General features: G+C 37.7%; 1 long non-coding RNA gene across 1 annotated transcript; it reads right to left on the bottom strand.

The window, feature by feature from the left end:
• Nucleotides 1-1858: 1858 nt before the first annotated feature.
• LOC147581644 (uncharacterized) lies at nt 1859-12529 on the bottom strand. The gene is made up of 2 exons (XR_015250111.1): nt 12456-12529; nt 1859-2029 (listed from the first exon to the last, which is right to left on the bottom strand). It is a non-coding gene; the product is annotated as an uncharacterized LOC147581644 (long non-coding RNA).
• Nucleotides 12530-13281: the final 752 nt, after the last annotated feature.

Consider the following 13281-nt stretch of genomic DNA (forward strand, 5'->3'; position numbering starts at 1 on the left):
AAAAAAGATTGAGATAATAAAATAGCAACCATCTCACAGGATTTCTGTGAGTTTTAAAGAGAACTTGTTACATGTGTGTGTAATATACATAATATATTTTATATACATGATATATTACACATAACTATATTGCAATGTTATTTATAGAGCACGGTAAGAGGTTAGTAAGTACTCAAGCAATTTTATTTTATTCTTATTTTTTGGTTTGTAGCATTTTATTTTTATCTGTACTCGATTAGCAATTACCCCAACAGATCCAGCATTGAGCTCAGAAATATCAACCTGCTGTGAGCACCTTACAGGTCCCTAGGCCAGTCTGTATAGGCCTTTAGTTTCACCTCCATTCCATCCCTTCCAAAAAAATGATTAGGAAAATTTAGCAGAACTACTTTGATCATCTTAGCACATCTACTCAAAGCTGAAAATATTTGAAGAGCCTGGTCATTCCTTAATCTAAATACATATAAACTTTGTAAAACTCATTCATGAATTTGTCAATTGAATCTTCAGAATATGCCTTGATGTTTAAAAATTATGTGGATATATATGTATATATTCATATATATGTATATAAATATGTATTATATATGTATAAATGAGGTGAATATAATACATATGTATACATATTCAATGAAAGATACGAAATAAATCTTCATGTATTAAATTGTCAAGTTTCAAGAATGTTCAGTAATAATGTAAAGAATATGTTTAAATTACTGAATGCAGAAGATGATCATAAAAGGAAAGAGACATTTTTCCAAAAGTTAAATGGATTTCCTTTAAGTATTTCAGTTTTAAGTATACAGCTTCACATACAGGGACAGCTTATGATACTAAACTTTTTAGTTTATGGATTCTTCTACAATCCATATCTTTAACATTTTCCATTCCATTATTTTCTCTCAAAAGACTGGTTTGTTATTTTAAAATTGTTTATACAGACATGATGAAATTGCAAAATCTTTTTTTCTAAGTTTATTATTTATTTTTGAGAGAGAGACAGAGAGAGTGAGCGAGGGAGAGGAAGAGAGAGAGGGAGAGAGAGTCCCAAGCAGGCTCCGCACTATCAGCAGGGAACCTGATGTAGGGCTCAAATTCACAAACTGTGAGATCATGACCGGAACCCAAACCAAGAGTTGGACACTTAACCAACTGAGTCACCCAGGTGCCCCTGGAATTGCAAAATATTTAACTGGGAACTCTTTCAATTTTCTTTGTTTTTAAAGTAAATATAAATATTTACAAATTTACAAACCTTGATAAATATTGTAAAACAAACAAGAAAGTCTATCAACTACTATACATGCTTTTGTTAAAAGATAAAGTCAAGGGGTGCCTGGGTGGCTCAGTCTGTTGAGCACCCAACTTCAGCTCAGGTCATGATCTCATGGTTGGTGAGTTCTAGCCCCATGTCAGGCTCTACGCTGACATCGCAGAGCCTGCTTCGGATTCTCTGTCTCCCTTTTCTGTCTGTGTGTGTTCCCTCTCTAAAAAATAAATAAAAATTACTATTTTTTTTAAGATAAAGTCAAGAGGCCTTAAACATACTAAACTTCATGTAGGAAATAAAAGTTTTAATTTTTAGGGGTTGTGGAGTTTTATACACCTATAAATCAAGTTTGTACCAAATAGTCACATGTCTGGATGTTGATGAATGTCTCCCCTAGGTAAGCCTTCATCATCTTAACTTCCTTATCCATACTGTTTCTTTTTGATTTCAGTTTTAGCTTTAAGCATGTTGTATTGTATAGCAAAGACTCTAGGACATGGTTGTTTGCAAATATATTGGATTTGAGATTACCTCAGGAGCCAGAGCTACATATAATTCAACCTGTGATAAATCATAGAAACATTTCAGTCTTTGTTTAAAGAAGTAATTTTTATTGTATGCCTTCTTGGTTTTTTTTTTTCCTGAACAAGGTGTCTTTACTTGCCCCATTTCCTTCTGTTTTATCAGTCTTCTTTATTTACATAACAGTTTCCTTCAGCTTCCAACTTCCAAGTTGCCTTGACATGAAGCTGTTTCTTTCTGGAGCAGAAAAAGAAAATATGTCATGTACTACTATTTTTTTTTTTTTCATTAAACCATATGGACATCTGGAAGCAGAGTCTAAACCTGTCAGCCTCTCATGATATAAGGCAAATATGCGTTATTCTATGGAGGAAACTAAAACAGAGGCTTTCTTTCCTCGTCTCTCCACCTCATGGAAAGAAACTTAATTTATGGGGATTTCTGTGAAGGGCAGTCTGCACCAGAGAGGAAGGGCTTAGCAATTACCTCAAAAAAAGCAAAAAACAAACAAGAAAAAACACCAGAGTTTCATCAAACACCTCCCAGATCTTTGAAAATTTGCTTAGACTCCATTTTATTTTCAACAGAGCCTTCAGACACATAGGAAGTGAAGGATAACCTTCCAAGCCAAAATGTTCTTTACAGATGGCAACTGAGGGGGAAAACACTGGCGTGTGGCATGTTCTTTCCTCAGCCGTTCAGTCAAATTTGTATTGTAAGACTTTGTAAACAAGGAGTCTTTACAGCATCCTGTGGCTGTGAGATGTGCCAGGTAGCATGTAGAGAACCCTCAGATAGACCTAAGGTGTTCCATTTCCTAATTTACCCTCTCAAAATAACAGAGTTCCATCCTGGTATAGTGCCTCTGAACAATTAAGAGTAATAGTTAGACGCTGGGAAGGTCAGAGGATCTAACCCAGTTCAGTGTTTTCAGTCAGCTGAAAACAATTCATTCTCGGGTAATCTGAGACTTAAAGGGACATGACATATATATACATTAATTGTTTAGCCCACTAAATCCATGGCTCAGTTATCAAAGTATCAAAGAATTAGTAATAGGAGCTGAAATAGCAAGTGCCTTTCTTTCTCTATTCTCACATAGGATTATTCTCTATGAAATAATCACATACAATATTAAAAATAGGATTTTTAATATAAAACTAATGCGTCTAACTCACCAGTGTTTTCATAAACAATAAAACAAAATAATTTTACTTTATACAAAGCATTAGGTCTATGAAGCATTCACTTCCACACCTGTAGCATATATAGATAATGATTTCGCTACTTACAGTCCTAAAACTACTAATAAGCCTTGTTTGTCTGGATAATTCTATGATTCACAGAGTTGACTGAGAATTTTTATTGTAGCCTATCCCTGTCACTCGTACAGAATGATGGCACATACCAAAACAATTCTTGAAGTTGCCTCATTACCTTTATTAATCTCTACAGTCTGCTGTTCTAACTTTTCCCGCCTTTCACCTTGATTGAGAGACTGGCTTCTTCTGCCCTCTTCCCCTCACTACCATTTATAGGATTGAAGATGTGCTTAGGATTCTCTGTGGCCCATTCTAGAGATTCTATTCCATTCTACAGATTCTGTTCTACAGATTCTGTGTGGCCCATTTGTCACCTGTCACTGGTGATGGGTATCTAGACCTGCAGTTCATGCTGGAAAAATAAGATTTGGGTTGATGAGAGACTATACACATGCTAAAAATTCTTTTACTAATATTTTACAACTCTTCTCATTGTCTATAGCTTTCCTTGAAAACTGGGCCTCTGCCTGACTGGCAGCTTAAGTCTTGTAGGTTTCTGAGAGTTTAGACTACCTCAAGCTAGACTTCTAGAACTTGAAAGCAATTTTGAGAGAGCAATTTCAAATCTTTGTTCTAAGAAAGTACTAACAGAATTTCCTATTATAACTATTCTAACATGTACCTTTAAAGAACCAAAGCCAATGGATTTTCATCAGGCTCAAAGAAAATGCTGGTGCTCTTCAAAGTCCGTCCCAGTTTCTTTACAACCCAGCTCTTCACTGGCGAAATTCTCTGGATTATATTTGGAAATTCTGTGGCATATTTTTAAATCACAAGTTGATGTGTTTTACTTTAAATGAAGACTTCCTGTATATGCTATAGAAGAAAATTTACCATCATCATTGGATCTTTGCACCTTAAAATAAACTTTATTTTAAACCACACCTTTCTGTGAGATTTGACAAAAGAAGACAGCCAGATCTAGAAGGTTATGAGTTCTGTGATGGAACTTGATTCATGGTTTCTAATAAAGATATTTTAATGCTCCTGCCAAGTTCAGCAGCAAGGCTTGCCAGAACATAGACTCTCAAGTAAGCCTACCCCTTAATCTTGTGTGAGAAGAGAAAACAGGCCCAACAGCAATACAGGCTGGATATGAAAGTCCTTCTCTGCATTACTTTCCCCAGTAAAGGTCATCTGTACCACCAAGAAACAACACATCAGTAATATCTGGTAATATTCAGAGCCATCAGCAAGAAGAGGGGGCTTATGGTCAACTGAGTATTTATTTACATAAGAAAGCCCCTTTTGTGAATTACCCTTTTAGTACCTACATTTTTTCCCCTTAAACAGAGACAGCTTTTGATTATTCAGGTTAGGTGGGATGGAAAGGAAGGGGGAAGGGACAAGACCACTCAACGTGACAGACAATGAAAAACTCAACTGTGGTTGGCTTTCAATTTTGTTTTTGTACTTTCATTGAAATATGGGTGTGTCTGGTATTCTGAGAATTTGCATTTCAGACAAAGTAATAACAGTAGACCATAGAGACCTGACTCAGAAAAGCTGGAAAGTCATTTTAGTTCTCTATCTGCTCAACTTTTGGTCACCCCATTCCTTACTGGGGGTGGACATCTCCACTTCTCCAATTATTACCTGACTTAATTAAGTGGAGTGGAGTATTTCTTGGTTTTCAACCAGAAAATGGAAGCACAATTTCCCATGGCATGCTGATATAAAACTTGAGAAATAGACATTTAACTGCTCCATAGGAAAATTAGTGGAATAAAATCAATTTACTACTTAAACTGTAGCTTGTCATACATTTCAGAGATACTTAGCCTAATACACTTGATAATTGCATACAATTCACAAAACAAGATTGCTTCTAAAATTTTTACCTGCCCTCCCTCCCCCCCACCCCCGCCAACACACACATACACTCCTCCCACATCCCTCAGACTGAGACACAAAACAAATATCCAGGTAGTGGCACAGGAGGATGAAAATCCAGTAAATACCAGAGAGAGATTTTTCATGTAGCCATGAAAATAGTGAGAGACAACCCAAGAACATCTTTCACCTGGAAGAGAATACCCTCCCCAATGCCGTGTGAGTGACATTACAAGACAAAGAATATTTTAAATTTACTTAACCTACACATTCTTACATTTTCAAAGAGGTAAACATTGATACATTTGGCAGGTGGGAAAAGCTAAATGCTCATTTGCAGAGATACTGCCATTTCTGTGGCTGCTTGGGGGGAAAAATGTTTTAGTACATGATTTAGAATCATTACCCTAATGCCAAATCCTTGGAGTCACTGTTTGTGATGAACCGAACAGGGTGCACAGATGCCTTAAAGCTTGGAAAACTGCTCACCAGAAAGTGTTTCATTTTAGTCAGAGTTGTCTCAGAAAGACAGATCTCTCTAAACAAAACTAATCGGGGACTTGGCTAACATATTGGAAATGGAAAGTCATGCTCTCTTGCCAGGTTTTGGAGATGCTTGCACAATATCCAGATGATTGAATTATATACATGGCAAATCAAAGTGACAAATATCAGTTGTACAAATCAAATTCGTAAAGGTAACTAATGATGAGACATTATCCCATCCTTTTTCTATTTTTTGTTTGTTTGTTTGTTTATTTATTTAGTTTGAGAGAGAGCCAGCATGAGCGGGGAAGGAGCAGAAAGAGAGGGAGAAAGAGAATTTCAAGTAGGCTCAGCACTGTCAACGCAGAACCTGATGCAGGGCTCGAACTCATGAGCCATGAGACCATGACCTGAGCTGAAACTTAACCAACCGAGCTACCCAGGTGCTCATAGAAACTCATCCCTTTTCTAAAATAAAAGTGGGAAATTAACATCTTTTCTTCTTTTGTCTATCTATGCGGAAGCAAGTAATATAAGACGTTCAGGTGCTTGGGTGGCTCAGTCGGTTGGGTGATTGACTCTGGATTTTGGTTCAGGTCATGATCCCAAAGTCATGGGATTGAGCCCTACATTGGGCTCCATGCTGAGTGCAGAGCCTGTTTAAGATTTTCTCCCTCTCTCTCTCTTTCTTCCCCTCTCCCTTGCCTGCACTCTCTCTCTCTTAAAAATAAAATAATAAAATAAAATATTAAATTGGTAAACCTTATTAATTTCAAAATTGATGTTTTCAACTAACATCTTTACTATAGAAAGGGATAATATATGTTACTAAGCACTCGTAAGGTTATCAGTAAAACTAGCTGAATTCAACCTGACATTTTTATTCAACATGAAAAAATTTTGCCCTAAAAAAAAAAAAAGTAAGAAAACTAACAACAGAAATAGGGAAATATAATTGCATATTCATAAGGCAACATTTGATAGGAAATACGCCAAAAGAAATTTAAATGGTCTTTGACTTCATTGGCATAAATGATTCCTGAAAGCATGAGTTAGTTATAAGAACAAAGTCAAAATAGATGAGATCGTTTGTATAGAAAAGGACAATATTTCTTCTGTAATGCATCTAGGACTTACTGTAAAAGATATTGGAAAACGTTATATGATAAAAAGGAAGAAAATATTCATTTTTCAAAGGATTTGATCTTAATCATCTAAAAGTTTATACGCAAACATCAGAACATATATCATCAATTTTTTTTAGAAGATATCAATTTAGATGAGTTTTTCATATATTCATCAGCATCATTACATTGGAATAGCGACACTTAAACTGCAAATCGCCACAGTAATAGAGCAATCAAAGCCACACATAATCTCAAATGACTTACTCCGGGCTTTGGAATGTGTGATAGGGCTTTCAGCTTTCACCATTAAACTTTATATATGCAAAAAAAGGTTGTCAGTGGAATAAGTCAAAGATTAGAAGCACAGAAAGGAGGGGCACTTGAGTGCCTCAGTCAGTTAAGTGTCCAACTCTTGATTTTGGCTCAGGTCATGATCGCACTGTTCATGGGTTTAAGCCCCGCATTGGGTTCTCTGCTGACAATGAGGGGCCTCCTCAGGATTCTCTCTCCCTCTGTCACTGCCCCTTGCCCCCGCCTTTCTCTCTCAAAATGGAAAAAAAAAAAAAAAAAAAAAAAAAAAAAAACTTAAGAAGCACAAGGATTCCAATGTTCTATTTCTGACTTGAAGATACAGGAACTGGGTGTCAAAAAATGCAGGCAGTTTCTGAAGACACGGAGAAGTCCTTGACCAACACCTGGCAAGAGTCAGGGACCTCAGTCCTATAACTGCAAGGAATTGAATTATGCCAACACCAAAAATGAACTTGCATGGGCCAGGAAAATCCCCTATCTTTGGTTAATTCCATGGTTTCCATTATTCTCATACCCCCTACTGCTGATTATACTCATTCAAAGGGCATGCTGAGTAAACCCAACTTAGAAGGCAGATTTTTTTCCCCCAGAACTTCCAGATGACAACCCAGCCCAGCATACACCTTGATGTCAATTCTGTGATACTCTCAGAAGAGAGCTTGGTAGTGCCATGCCGGACTGTTGACTTCAAGAACTGTGCTGGTTGAAGTCCGATCCTATTCTCTTATCGACCAGGGGACTTAACCGTTCGTTTACACATCCTGTCAATTCACAAACCTGGGCAGAAGAGAGTCCTTGTCATGTCGAGTTCAGAGGAAGCAATGAGAGATGGGGGCCTACCTCTGAGGCTCTCCATTTTTTTCTTCTGGATGTATAATAAAATGACACATTTGCATTAAGTTTGCAAGCTGACTCAGTGCCTCAAGTATTAAATTGAAGTTGGTAGGGAAGAAATGAAGTGAAATAAGATTGCATATGAGACCCAAGGAGGAAAAAACATATTAGAAATAAAAGACAAGGGGAAGCCTATGACTGAGCGTGACTACAAGAATCTGAGGGTTTTTTATAGTCTACAAAACCATGTATTTATAATTATAAGAAATTAGTTGTGCTACTTCCTCTTAAAGTCAGTAACGCTAGTATTGTACTATCATTAAAAGTTTAATGCTGAAAATGGTTTGTGGCATATTCAAACTGTAATTCTTCACTCACTAATATCCAGACTCTACCTCTAATTCTAGTATTTTCAAAGTCAGAGAAATAAAATTTGAAAGATTAGGTTGAAGCATATGAAACTGTGAATACAACCATTATGACCTATAAAAATAGCAGTTTCACATGATTCAACTTCACAGATTGCTAGGGGATATAAAAAACATTGCATGGCTATAGCCACATCATCAATCTTGGTAAAGAGAAATCTGAATAGTGATTGAACAGCTGGTAGACCCTTTTATCATATAACATGTTTCTCTAATATCTATCACAGTAAGTCCTAGATGCATTAAGGAGAAATGTTGATCTTTTCTATCAAACTGTCCACTAAGAACATTAAAGAAAAAATCAAGCTCAGCCTTTAAGATAAAGTGTCTTTACAATTTACCTTTACAATAAGGAGTATCTGAGAGTGAGGGATGCTATTTATTTTAATTGGCTACCTTTATTAAAGGTATTAAGCATGACTAAATATTTTAGTGTGGGAACAGAATATTCTAAAGTAAAGAATACTAATTCTTAGTTAAAAGAACAAGATTATACGGTTGGAGCATACATTAAATGACAGCAAGAAAATAAACCAGAACATCTTGCCTCACAGAAACAAGGTATTACATCGCAGAGAACTTCCTCCCTAAGCTCTTATGTGCCCCTTTGTATTTCAGTGCCATATTTATTGTCCTAGCCTAGACTTTATGGTAAGTCGTTTCAGTGATGTCCATAAATCAATTTAGAATCCTTTGTTCCACTAACATTTTGTTGCATGGGCCAGGAAAATCCCCTATCTTTGGTTAATTCCATGGTTTCCATTATTCTCATACCCCCTACTGCTGATTATACTCATTCAAAGGGCATGCTGAGTAAACCCAACTAGGTTTGAACTAACAAGCAACCTTTTTCTTCTATTTACCCTAGAAGCTAGCTTAAATAATTCCCACATTCTTCAAGTGGAATCCTACATCCCACACTCAAACCCAGAGGCTATTTCACTGAAAAGATTCAAGCTATTAGCAGTAAATTTTATCGACTTCCTTCTTCTCTTATCTGAAAAATTTACCTTATTTCCTCCTATCCACTTCAATGTTGTCACAAAAAAAAATACCCTGCTTCTATTTTCAAAAGTAACCCTTTACTTGTCCTCAGAACCTCATTTTCACCAGATTCTTCTCCATCCTTATTTAATGAAACATCTCTTGAACGTCAAGTGTATCCTCCATTAGCTTGATTCCAAGCTACCACACTGTCCTAGTTTTATTCTCTCTGAATGTTATTCCTCAGTCTCCCCCACAAGCTTTTGTTTACATTTCGACTCTTCACTGAAGGATTTCTGAGAGGATTTTGTTTGCATTATTATCTCTCCACATTCTCTACCTTGGTGTCTTCATGTCTAGAGACTCTGTTTTATATATTTTTGCATAAATTGCTTTGGTCTTTACATTGACTTTTGTTAAGGAAAGCCACCCTGCTACCTTAGTCAAAACATCCTGAACCAGGGGGAAACCTGAGTGGCTCAGTCGATCAAGCAGCAGACTCTTGATTTCAGCTCAGGTCATGATCTCGCGATTCATGAGATTGAGCCCCACATCGAGCTCTGCTTCTGATTTTCTCTCTCCCTCTCTCTGCCCCTCCCCCTCTCATGTTTGCTCTCTCTCAAAATAAATAAACTTAAAAATAATAATAATAATAATAATAATAATAATAATAAAAAGAAGTAACATCCTGAACCAGGAAGAATGGAAAGCCTAAAGTGCCATCTCAAGATGAGGTAGCTTCACAGCTATTCAGATTTTCTACTTCATCTAGTGTCAGTTTGGTCACGTGGAATTGTGTAAAACTTCTGGACGTGAGAGACTCTATTTTAAGAAAAGCTCCACTTTCCTTTCTAAAGCAAATGGCTAATGAACTCGAACTGGGCAAAAAGATCCTTGGCTGGGCCAAAAGAGGCAGTTGTTTTATAAGCATTTGTCTATAGGACATTTGTCTACAGGACAGCAGGCATCCTGATCATAAGACAGTTGGTTGTGGACGTTCTGAAGACAGAGTAGTTAACTAATGCATACCAGAATAGTTTCATTTGATTGACCAAGAGAAGAGTCAATCAATGTGTAACCAAAAGCAGTTCAGCCTCTTAGTACCAACTGGCAATTTTTTTTCTTTTTTATCCAAGTCATATAACTGCCCTCCTTCCTCTTTCTCATAAAAACCCCTTGCTTTCACCCCACAGGCAGAATACTTTTCTGGTTTCTGCTAGGACTTATGCTCCCTGAATTGTAATTCTGAGACCACAAATAGAAGTCTTTGCTCTTTTTCAGCTTTATTTCCTTTCTTGGTTGATGGTAGTTTGTTCAAAGAATTTGTCCATTCACTTGAAGTTACCAAATATATCGGCATCACATTGTTCATATTCTCTTAATGCTGTTCACCTGTTAATAGGATTTAGAGTGATAACTTCTGTTTTATTCCTGATACTAGCAATTTGTGTCTTCTCTCTTCTTTATTGTCCTCCTTAATGAAGGCTTTCTACTTGAGTTATTTGGAATTTGAAAGCCTCTCAGTCCTGTGAGTTGTAGAAATTTATCAGCTCCCTGGTAGTTCTTTGCCTGGCCTCATGGAGTTTCGCCCTATTTATGCCCAGCTTAGGATCCCCAGCAGACTCAAAGGAACTGGTGTACAAGACTCTACAGCTCTTCTTCTGCTTCTTCATGAGTGCTCTGCCGGAGGAATTGAAGCCCCTCAACCTGTATGAATTCTGAATCTGTCTCCTCAGTGGAATCTGTGAAACCACTGTCTCTGCTTGGATGCCTCTTCCAGTGGAGCAATCCAGAAAGGCAAAAAAGATAAAGACAATTGCAGGGCTCACCTCTTTTGCTCTCTTTCTCAAAGATCAGTGCCCTGTCCTGCATTTTTCCAATGTGTATAAATAGTTGTTTAACATATTTTGCCAGCTGGAGGACAAAATCAAGGCCAATCACACAATCAGGGCAAACAGAATTCCTTTAACTTGGGGTGTCTTTTGGATGCACTCATTCTGTCACCTGTGGCCTTCTGGCCCAGCTTTGCTGGCATGTTCATTTCCTCTGCTGTCAGAATCTAGCATCTAGCTATAATTGTTCTCTGGACCTCTTTATTAACAGATTGTCTAAATAAGAAAGAAAAGAAAGAAAGAAAGAAAGAAAGAAAGAAAGAAAGAAAGAAAGAAAGAGAAAGAAAGAAAAAGAAAGAAAGAAAGAAAGAAAGAGAAAGAAAGAAAAAGAAAGAAAGAAAGAAAGAAAGAAAGAAAGAAAGAAAGAAAGAAAAGCATTTTGTATGGGACTCCACATTCTTTCCTAGCCATCGTGCATTCAATGAAATATCTTGGATTTTGAAAGAGTGATGTCAATTTAAGTGCTTATTTTTGACCAGTCTTCCGCTCTTACATAACACTGATGGAATGGAATAGTAAGGTGCCACTTTTTATTTTATTTAATTTTATTTTTAATTTTATTTTTGAGAAAGAAAGAGCATGAGTGGGGGAGGGGCAGAGAGAGAGGGAGACACAGAATCCGAAGCAGGCTCCAGGCTCCGTCTGAGCTGTCAGCACTGAGCCCGACGCGGGGCTAGAACTTACAAACTGTGAGATCATGACCTGAGAGAGCGAATGCTTAACTGACTGAGCCACCCAGGTGGCCCAAGGTGCCACCTTTTAAAATGGCAAATTCTCTAGGAATGGCAATACATTCTTTAACCCTTTCTCATGCAAGAGGCTGCCAGATGGCTTTAAGACCGCAGGCAGGAAGGAAAAGATGACAGAAAAGGGAAGTGAGGACTGAGAAGACATGTCACTCTAAAGTGATTTCCTCAGCAGTTCATTCTCTCTCCTGGAACATGCCAGCTTTTCTGTCCTTCCCCAGTCACCCCTGAGGTCACCTCAAACTCTTATCCTCCAGTAAGCCATGCAAGGCCAGGAAGGGTTTTCTTCTCTTTTGGAGAAATTTTTTTTTTTTTTAATGTTTGTTTATTTTGAAAGAGAGAGAGTGTGACCTGAGGAGTGGCAGAGAGAGGGAGGGAGAGAATTCCAAGCAGGCTCCGCACTGTCACAACAGAGACTGACACCAGGCTCTATCTCACGAACCATGAGATTATGCCCTGAGCCAAAATCATGAGTCAGACACTTAACCAACTGAGCCACTCAGACACCCCTCTTTTGGGGAAAAATTTTTTTTAAAAAGAAAAGGGTGAAGTGAAGAAATAAAGCTCCTAAAGTCAAGGGAAGAAATCACAAGAATCTCTTAGGGAATACAGAAGGAATATTCCTTAAAAGCACTAAATTATATTCCCCAACAATATCATAGTTCTAATGAGAGAATGTAACTGCTTTCTACTTCTTACCTTCAGCAAGCCATTTATGTGCATTTAAGTTTTTCTTCTTTGTAATATTGTAGATGCAGTTATGGGAATGCAAGTGGTGCAGCCACTCTGGAAAACAGTATGGAGGTTCCTCAGAAAACCAAAAATAGAACTGCCCTACGACCTAGCAATTGCACTACTCGGTATTTATCCAAGGGATAGAGGTGTGCTGTTTCTAAGGGACACATGCACCCCCGTGTTTATAGCAGCACTATCAACAATAGCCAAAGTATGGAAAAAGCCCAAATGTCCATCGATGGATGAATAGATAAAGGAGATGTGGTATATATATATACAATGGAGTATTACTCGGCAATCAAAAAGAATGAAATCTTGCCATTTGCAACTACATGGATGGAACTGGGGGGTATTATGCTAAGTGAAATCAGTCAGTCAGAGAAAGGCAAACATCATATGACTTCACTCATATGAGGACTTTAAGAGACAAAACAGATGAACATAAAGGAAGGGAAACAAAAATAACACAAAAACAGGGAGGGGGACAAAACAGAAGAGACTCATAAATATGGAGAACAAACAAAGGGTTACTGGAGTGGGTGTGGGGGGGGGATGGGCTAAATGGGTAAGGGGCACTAAGGAATATACTACTGAGATCATTGTTGCACTATATGCTAACTAATTTGGATGTAAATTAAAAAATAAATAGGGGCGCCTGGGTGGCGCAGTCGGTTAAGCGTCCGACTTCAGCCAGGTCATGATCTCGTGGTCCGTGAGCTCGAGCCCCGCGTCAGGCTCTGGGCTGATGGCTCAGAGCCTGGAGCCTGTTTCCGATTCTGTGTCTCCCTCT

This window comes from Puma concolor, chromosome B1, assembly GCF_028749965.1.
Source record: "Puma concolor isolate L17-30 chromosome B1, mPumCon1.1.hap2, whole genome shotgun sequence".
Classification (NCBI taxonomy): domain Eukaryota; kingdom Metazoa; phylum Chordata; class Mammalia; order Carnivora; family Felidae; genus Puma; species Puma concolor.